Raw genomic sequence first — 9,578 nt, 5'->3', positions numbered from 1 at the left:
CACAGTGCAACACGCAAAGCTTAATTTTAAAAAACCAAAAAAACAAACACCGTCTTTGGGCGCGTAGTGGTTGTTTCTGCCTTAAGGCTGGTAGGTAATGGCTTCGTATCTAGGTACCGGCTCCTATCTTTTGTCCTAACAAGGAACTCTTTTTCCATACTATGGTATTTACTACAACTTTCTTTTTCTGAGCAGAATGTTTTGTGTTGGGTGTGGTTTTTGGGGGGTTTTTTTTGGTTGTTATTTCTAAAATACTTTTACTTTTTTTCATATGTCAAAGCAAACTGAAATCATTCACAAAAAGATTTATGTAGAACGGGACGGACTATAGACTGCGTAACAAAGATAAAGGGACGGACTATAGACTGCGTAACAAAGATAAAGGGACGGACTATAGACTGCGTAACAAAGATAAAGGGACGGACTATAGACTGCGTAACAAAGATAAAGGGACGGACTATAGACTGCGTAACAAAGATAAAGGGACGGACTATAGACTGCGTTTTAACGACTTAATGGGGACAAGTAAGACTGCTGAAATTACTTTGATCTCACTAACCACTAACAACAAACCATTCAAATTTGTCTTGTTTAACGACACCACCAGAGCACATTGATTTATTAATCGTCAACTATTGGATGTCAAACATTTGGTAATTTTGACATATTGTTTAAGAGAGGAAACTTGATACATGTTTTCCATTAGTAGCAAGTGATCTTTTTATATGCACCATCCCACAGACAGGATAGCACATACCCAATGGGTCCACCGACGGAGATCGATCCTAAACCGACCTCGCATCAAGCGGGCGTTTAACCACTTGGCTATGTCCCGCCCCAAGAAACTATTAACACCTGTCCTATACAGACAGTCCAGATAGTTGAGGTGTATGCCCAGGACAGCGACTTGAACCTTAATTGGATATAAACAGGACAATAAATTAAAATGAACGAAAAATAGTTTGGTTTAAAAAAAAATTCCGAGTCTGCAGAAACAGTTACACGTTTTCAGCCAGTAGAGACCTTTTTATACGCCCGTCTATGATGGGTCGTGTTATGGTATGGCGTACGTCCGTCTGTTAACGTTTTCTTATCTGGACCATATTTTGCATACAGATGCATACAGGACCATCACACCTCACATGTAGGAACAACTTGGGATGGCTGTGTTGTGCGTACTATTACTAGGTCACTGTGACATACTTTTCACGATCTACAGCACATAACAGTAAATCCTTGTCCGGACCATATATTTCATACAGATCCATACAGGACCATCAAACCTCACATGTAGGAACAACTTGGGATGGCGGCGTGTTGCGTACTTTTACTAGGTCACTGTGAATTACGTTTCATGATCCACTGCACATAACAGTAAATCCTTGTCCGGACCATATTTTGCATACAGATGCATACAGGACCATCAAAACTCACATACAGGAACAACTTGGGATGGCGGCGTGTTGCGTACTATTACTAGGTCACTGTGACCTACGTTTCATTATCTACTGCACATAACAGTAAATCCTTGTCCGGACCAACCACCAAACCTCACATGTAGGAACAACTTGTGATGGCGATATGTTGCGTACTTTTACTAGGTCACTGTGACTTACGTTTCATAATCCAATGCACATAACTATAAATCCTTGTCCGGACCATATGTTGCATACAGATGCATACAGGACCATCAAAACTCAGATATAGGAATAACTTGGGATGGCGGCATGTTGCGTACTATTACTAGGTCACTGTGACCTACGTTTCATGATCTACCGCACATAACAGTAAATCCTTGTCCGGACCAACCACCAAACCTCACATGTAGGAACAACTTGTGATGGCTATATGGTGTGTACTATTACTAGGTCACTGTGACCTACTTTTCACGATTTACTGCACGTAACAGTAAATCCTTGTCCGGACCACATCTTGCATACAGATGCATACAGGACCATCAAACCTCGCATGTAGGAACAACTTGGGATGGCGGCGTGTCACATATAATTATTATATATCTGTCGACTGTCAACATTCCAGAATTTGCGGATTCACTGATTTCACAAGATTTTTCCTGATAAGACAGAAATTTAGTCCTTCTGAACTCGACTCTGTTTATGTATCGTCTAAGCTCATTACATGTTGGATATTCCAGAGTTCTTTATGCACAGATTATGCATTGGATCGATTAATTTGTAGCTATTTATTATAAATAAACGTAAAGATAGCGAAATATGGCACTCGTAACTATGATATATATCATCTTTAAAAATCAAGGATGTTCAACGTGATACGGTAATTTTGAGTTAGAGTTTGTTTTATTTAACGACGGAACTAGAACACATTGATTTATTAATCAATGTCTTAGAGAGGAAACCCACTACATTTGGTAGCAAGGGATCCTATTATATTTACCATCCCACAGACAGATAACACACAGCACGGATTTTGATATACCCCATAGGCTTACAGGCGAGAGTTTTACCACTGGGGTACCCCCTCTCACACCCCCCCCCCCCCCCCCCCCCCCCCCCCCCCGCGTCCGGTATATTTAAGAACCATTGCACAGGAGCATCACAGAACAGCAGAAGACACAGCCTGCATTCCAGATCACTATTTACAATCGGGGGAAATTAACTGAACTCAATTGTATGCCGTCTACACTTTTTCCTGCACTAACTGCGGATAATACTGTGACAATTCAGTTTAATTCTCTGTCGAAATTGAGAGTTATTGAACAAAATAGAGCTTTTTTCATTCTCATTTAGCCAGTCCTACAGGGTATATACCACCAAATCAAATCCCATAGATGACAATAATAGCGTGTGGCTAAAACTCCTACCTGTAGCGTAGCAATCGACATATACGTCATGCATGTAAATGCTTCAACTACTCACCCGTCAAGTAAATCAGAACAAAGCATATTATTGACAACCTCGGCCCTCACAAAAATATTTTGTTCCGAGGTTTGGAATTGCCTTATCTACACCTCACAACGGTGAGAGATTCTATTAATATACAAACTTTCAACTTAATATCTTCTGGCATTGCAAAAACAAAAGTCAAGGGCCATAACTCAGTCAAAAGTGAGTAAATCGGCATGAACAGGTTTTTTTTGTTGTTGTTGTTTAACGACACCACTGGAGCACATCGATTAATTAACAATCGGCTTAAATCGCCTTAAAAGTCAAGTCATTTTGGAAAAGAAACACTTACACACACAAAAATTATACACTCGGAAAACTATATGTGGGACAGACGGACAGACGGACGGACAGACCGACATATGGATAGACAGAAGGACGAAGATAAAACCTATAGTCCCTTCCGGTTGGACCGGTAGGGGACTAATAAATGATACAACGACCAGCCTCGGTAGCGTCGTGTTTAAGCCATCGGATATAAGGCTGGTAGGTACAGGGTTCGCAGCTCGGTACCGGCTCCCAACCAGAGCGAGTTTTAACGACTCAGTGGGTAGGCGTAAGACCACTACACCCTCTTCTCTCTCGCTAACCACTAACAACTAACTCACTGTCCTGGACAGACAGCCCAGATGGCTGATGTGTGTGAACAGGACAGCGTGCTTGAACCTTAATTGGATATAAGCACGAAAATAAATTGAAATGAAAATCAAATGATACTTCTACTACTTCTCATCTACATCACTAACAAGCCATCTTTATTAGCATTCGCCACTGAATCCAGATAATCCTGGTCTTTTAGTGAAGACATGTGAATAAAATATGACTTAAAACAAATAAAAAGAACACATTTACCTTTATTGTTCCAGCTTCAAAAGGTATTCGTGTGCGTGTCTTACCTAATTGAAACCGAATTATTTATTAATGCAAAAACTACCGATACACGTGATTTGAGTCGAGTTTTATGTGGTCACATTGCTTTGATGATTGGCTAATTAGATATTTATGGTCTAAATACCGCATGTAACAGGACAACACTGGAGAATTCGGTTGAAAAATATAACGTACGAGAAATGTTTGTACAACATGCATGCTGCAGATCCGTCAAAGGGTGCAGTACGTACGTCACGGGAAGTGGCTTAATTGCTCTTACGTGGGCATCCTGTTACCTTGATTGAATTTAAATTAATTTTGCATTACGTAAAAACAAATTCATTTATAGACGCTACGTTGAAATCGTTTGGTCACGATTCGAACCACGGGCGTTAGGGCCCTGGGCCCAATTCCACAAAACATCGTAAACTTAGTTTTGCACGTAAACGTAAATCTACGACTAAACAACCATTCTTATAACTATTATAGTTCAACAAACATTTTTCTTTTGTCTTTAAAATACTCCAGCTTCCGTAATGATGTAATTTTCTGCGTGAAATTGATGCCAAGCCCCGTTCCACGAAACGATCTTAGCCATAAGATGTACCTTAAGCGCATAGCTACCCTATGCACTTAAGTTGATCTTAGGGCTAAGATCGCTTCGTGGAACGGGGGCCCTAGTATATACATGAACAACGGCTATATAACGTAGCGCGCATCGGCGTTCCATCGACTGGTACTAAACATACACCTATAACCGCAGACCAGGACCCGAACGCCCGTGATTCGAACTCGTATCCTTTGACAGAGAACATTTGCCATCATAATGTCATGCTGTGTAATTAAAATCTTATAAACCATGATCGAAATTTGTTATTACGAATTGAGATGAAAATAGTCGAATACCCTTTCGGAATAGCGCGCTTGTTGCTATTGATATACATAATACTTGCGATTGTGACCGTAACGATTTGTTTTAACTCAATCGTACTGGTGTTTATATCAAAGAGACATTCCCGAGTTTGCTGCATTGTAACATGTTTCCGACTAATAAAACATTTCTACGATTAAACTTTCATATTAAATATATTTTCTTGTTTAGAATATCAGTGTCTGTATATTCGTCTTAATATTTGTAAGAAGCCCAAACTAGAAAATAAAATAAAATTTAACCTAGTACAAATATTAGAACGATTAGAAACACGTTTTATATACAGCGACTAATATTTTATGCAGAAAAATACATTTGATATGTAATTACAATCGTTCAAAAGTCTCTGTTAGTCGATAACATCTTTAAAATTGCAGCAAACACAGGAATGTCCCTTTAAGGAATTATTTGCGTGGATTCAAATTTCTTGTACAGGTCAGGTCATAGGGTTTTACGTGCACATTCAGAACAAACCGTTGTAGCGCACGCCTGTTCTGGGCACAAGAGCCGGCCTTGGCCGGCTCCTCCGTCCAGGACAGGTGTCACATTGTTTGACTGGCGAATTTATAGTGAGATTTTAGTCTTCTGCGTCTGAAGGACAGTTATGTTATTCGAGTTGGGTTAGGTTGTTTACTTTTCTCGCTCCAGCCAGTGCACCACGACTGGTATATCAAAAGCCGTGGTATGTGCTATCCTGCCTATGGGATGGCGCATATAAAAAAATCCCTTGCTGCCAATCGAAAAGAGTAGCCCATGAAGTGGCGACAGCGGGTTTACTCTCTCAATATCTGTGTGGTCCTTAACCATATGTCTGAAAATAAAATGTGTTGAGTGCGTCGTTAAATAAAACATGTTCTTCCTTCCTGTTATTTTCTGTATGTTTATTTGTATTATTTTATTATTATTTTTGTTGTTGTAATATAATAATGTCTTCTTGTTCTGTTGGTCTGTTTCGTTCTACCGTTACTTTCTTTCTTGTTTGTTTGTTGTGGGGTTTTTTTTTTTTTTTTTTTTTTTTTTCTTTGCTGTTGTTGTGTGGGGTTTTTTTTGTTGTTGGTTTTTTTGTTGGGTTTGTTTTGTTTTTGTTTTTGTTTTTGTTTTTTTATGTTTTGTTTTAGGGGGGGGGGGGATGTTGTTGCTCTTTTGTGTTCGTTTGATAATGTAACTTTTACTGCTTTATAGTTTGTTGCAATTGTTGTAAAACATAATGGGTACATTGTTTTAATGACATGTAACAATATCCTATGACTCTCATTAAAACGGATTACTTTATTTGATAAAGAAAGTAAGAAATCTTGCCGTTGGTAATAACATTAATGTGACGGAACATGCTCTTACTTCTTTTCGCCTGTGGCGATATTAATTGTTTTAGAGGGCCGTGTGCAGTCCAATATGCACTTAAGCCCAGGTGGGCACTTTGTTACGTAATACCTCCTAGCGACGGTGGTCGAGCTGTTTTCAATACACACCCAGACCAGATGCGGAGGCCATGTGGCCAGTAGTTACGTAATACCTCTGCGAGTGCGGTTTTTACGACCGATATTTGGCGACTAGGCGTCAGCAAGTCTCGCCATCTAAGGAAAATTGTCGTCTTGGTCTCTGTGGAAATATCACTTGTAGGTATTCGGTACCGCGATGTGCCCCCAGGCGATATTCGGATTTATAATAAATAGCTAAGGTTTTAGAGGGAGAAACATATTGGAAGGCTTCCAGGGAACGCGTCCGTTTGGACTTGGTAAATATTATTTCTGCTCTGTTGTATAACCTTGATGTGATTGATGTGACTTTAAATATTTTAATACTGTATTTTAATACTGTATTATACCAATATTATTTAGACGGTGCTGCCGGTAATCTGACGCAGTAAACTGTAGGCTCACTGTTCTAATATATATAAAGCTTAACCAGTCATCTAGAGGACCTAGGTAAACTGTAGGTTATTGTCTTTATTGTGATAGGTACCAGTATTAATTCTGTATTACAAGGTTACTGAATGAGTAGTTAAGGGTTAATTAAAAATTAACCAGTTAGGAATAGAGTTGTTATTCCTTTATTACTTAAGTTCCCCTGGAAGCGTTTTTCAATTATCACACGTGTGTGTGTTGTATCACGGTGAAGTGATTAGAATATTGTGTAAACTAGACACCTAGAGATTAACTAATTAAGTGATCAGTTCTGGGTTGTTATTATTTGTTGTTGTTAATTAACTACTACGGCAGTACATTTGTCAGCGTAGATTAATACAGATTCCAAAGTGTATTGTGTTTTTGTTGTGTTTTCTAGTGAACTAAACGTGCTATATTACATATACTTTATATAAGATCTTATCTCTGATCATACCTAGACGAGCCAGCGGGTATAACTGCCCGTTACAGAGAGATGTTGTGTTTTCTAGTGAACTAAACGTGCTATAATAACACATATTTATATAAGATCTTATCTCTGATATACCTAGAACCGAGCCACTCGGGTTTTGAACTGCCCGATACAGAGAGATCTAATAGATATACAGTTAGGAGAGATATTTGGATAATCGTGTTGTATTCGGTTACGGGTATTATAGGATCCCCGTTACAATTAACCAAAATAAAATCAATTTGTTCTGTATACTTTTAATAGACTTACAGACTTATAGCAAGGGATATTTTACAGGCATCATCCCAAAGACAGGATAGCACATATCACGGTATCAGTCGTAGTGCACTGGCTAGAGCGAGAAATAACCTGATGGGTACACCGACGGGGATCGATCCTAGACCGACTGCGCATCAAGCGAGCGTTTGGCTCAATCAAACTGGTTGATTTTAAAAGTCGAACTGTTTCCCACATGTTCAACGGTTGATTGCAAACCAATTTTAAGGCTCCTTTAAATTGGATGCGGTGCGTGCGTGCGGTTGGCTAAAAAAAAAAAAAAAACTTAAGTTTCAATGACAGCGTCTAGACTGCATGCGTGCGATGCGTGCGTTTGCAGTAATCGTATATGGCGTAATGAAGTAATCGTATATGGCGTGTATTATGCCCCATCTCTCAAAGTTTGTTACATTGCAAAACTGAAATTCACATATGCTCAGTCTTTGTAGGTTTTTAAACCTATTAAGCTGTCTTCGCAAAAAGTCATACGTATATATACCTTACAGAAATAGGTTTATATTTTAATCAAGTTGAGGTGCGATTACATTTCTTGTGTTTTATGACGCAAATAATTTACATTGGAGACCGTATGGGAGAGGGGTGCGTACCTCCCAGAACACCCATGGACCCGCGCCTTACCGTAGCCTACCTATCCCGACAGAACAACCACCCCCACCCCCTAGCTCCAGCGTACTACAGCAATACTCTGTTTATATGGTGTTTGTTTTGTTTAACGACACAACTAGAGCACATTGCTTAATTAATCATTGGTTATTGGATGTCAGACATTTGGTGGAAACCTGCTACATTTTTTCCATCAGCAGCAAGGGATCTTTTATATGCATTTTCCCACAGACAGAAAAGCTCATACCACGGACTTTGACCAGTTGTGGTGCATTGGTTGGAACGAAAAAAAACCCCAATCAGCTGAATGGATCCACCGAAGTGTTTCAATCTTGCGACACAAAGAAAGAAAGAAATGTTTTATTTAACGACGCACTCAACACATTTTATTTACGGTTATATGGCGTCAGACATATGGTTACGGACCATACAGATTTTGAGAAGAAACCCGCTGTCGCCACTACATGGGCTACTCTTCCGATTAGCAGCAAGGGATCTTTTATTTGAGCTTCCCACAGGCAGGATAGCACAAACCATGGCCTTTGTTGAACCAGTTATGGATCACTGGTCGGTGCAAATGGTTTACACCTACCCACCGAGCCTTGCGGAGCACTCACTCAGGGTTTGGAGTCGGTATCTGGATTAAAAATCCCATGCCTCGACTGGGATCCGAACCCAGTACCTACCAGCCTGTAGACCGATGGCCTACCACGACGCCACCGAGGCCAGTATATTAGACACAAGCACCTGGAGCGAGCAGTCAACCTACTGAGCTAACATCCCGCCCTTGAATGAATGAATGAATGAATGGACAGACCAGTACAAAAATACACATCGACTATTGGGTGTCAGACAAAGGTAAGTGTATAAATATGATTACTTACATTAAAAAATAAAATAAAATAAATATAAATATAAAAGTGCAAATAGCTGTGGAAAAAATACAATACAATGTAAAAGTGAAGACGAATATAAGTTAAAACTTTGTATACAGATAAAAATATTTTAAAACATTTAAAGTTAATTATGGGTGGAATTTAAAATATTCTATCACATTTCTGTTACTAAATATATCTTTCCTCGTCGGCTAAATGGAATGAAGCCTTTGTGGAAAGGGGGGGGGGGGACCATTTATTTTGTTTAACGACACGGCTAGAACACATTGAATTATTGATCGTCGGTCAAATATTTCATAATTTTTACAGTCTTAGAGAGGAAACCCGCTACATTTTTACATTAGTAGCAAGGGATCAATTATATGCACCAACAGACTGACAGGATAGCACACACCATCAAACTGGAAGGAAGAAGAATGAAGGAATATTTTATTTAACGACGCTCTCAACACGGTTATATGGGATCCATCATATAGTTAAAGGGACATTCCTGAGTTTGTAGAGATATCATTAACAATGTGACGGTATCGTACTAATAGACATGATACATTAATAACGGTATCGTACAAATACACATGTGGTCACGTGGGTCCCAGCCATGCTGGCTGGTAGACGTGTGTCGTTTATCAATAAATGGTCTCGAACAGTCATCTAGTATTGGCTATGTGAATGACATATTATTACAGAGTTTGCTGCGATTTT

The sequence above is a fragment of the Gigantopelta aegis genome, chromosome 15, assembly GCF_016097555.1.
Source record: "Gigantopelta aegis isolate Gae_Host chromosome 15, Gae_host_genome, whole genome shotgun sequence".
Classification (NCBI taxonomy): domain Eukaryota; kingdom Metazoa; phylum Mollusca; class Gastropoda; order Neomphalida; family Peltospiridae; genus Gigantopelta; species Gigantopelta aegis.
This window is presented reverse-complemented; position numbering follows the sequence as displayed.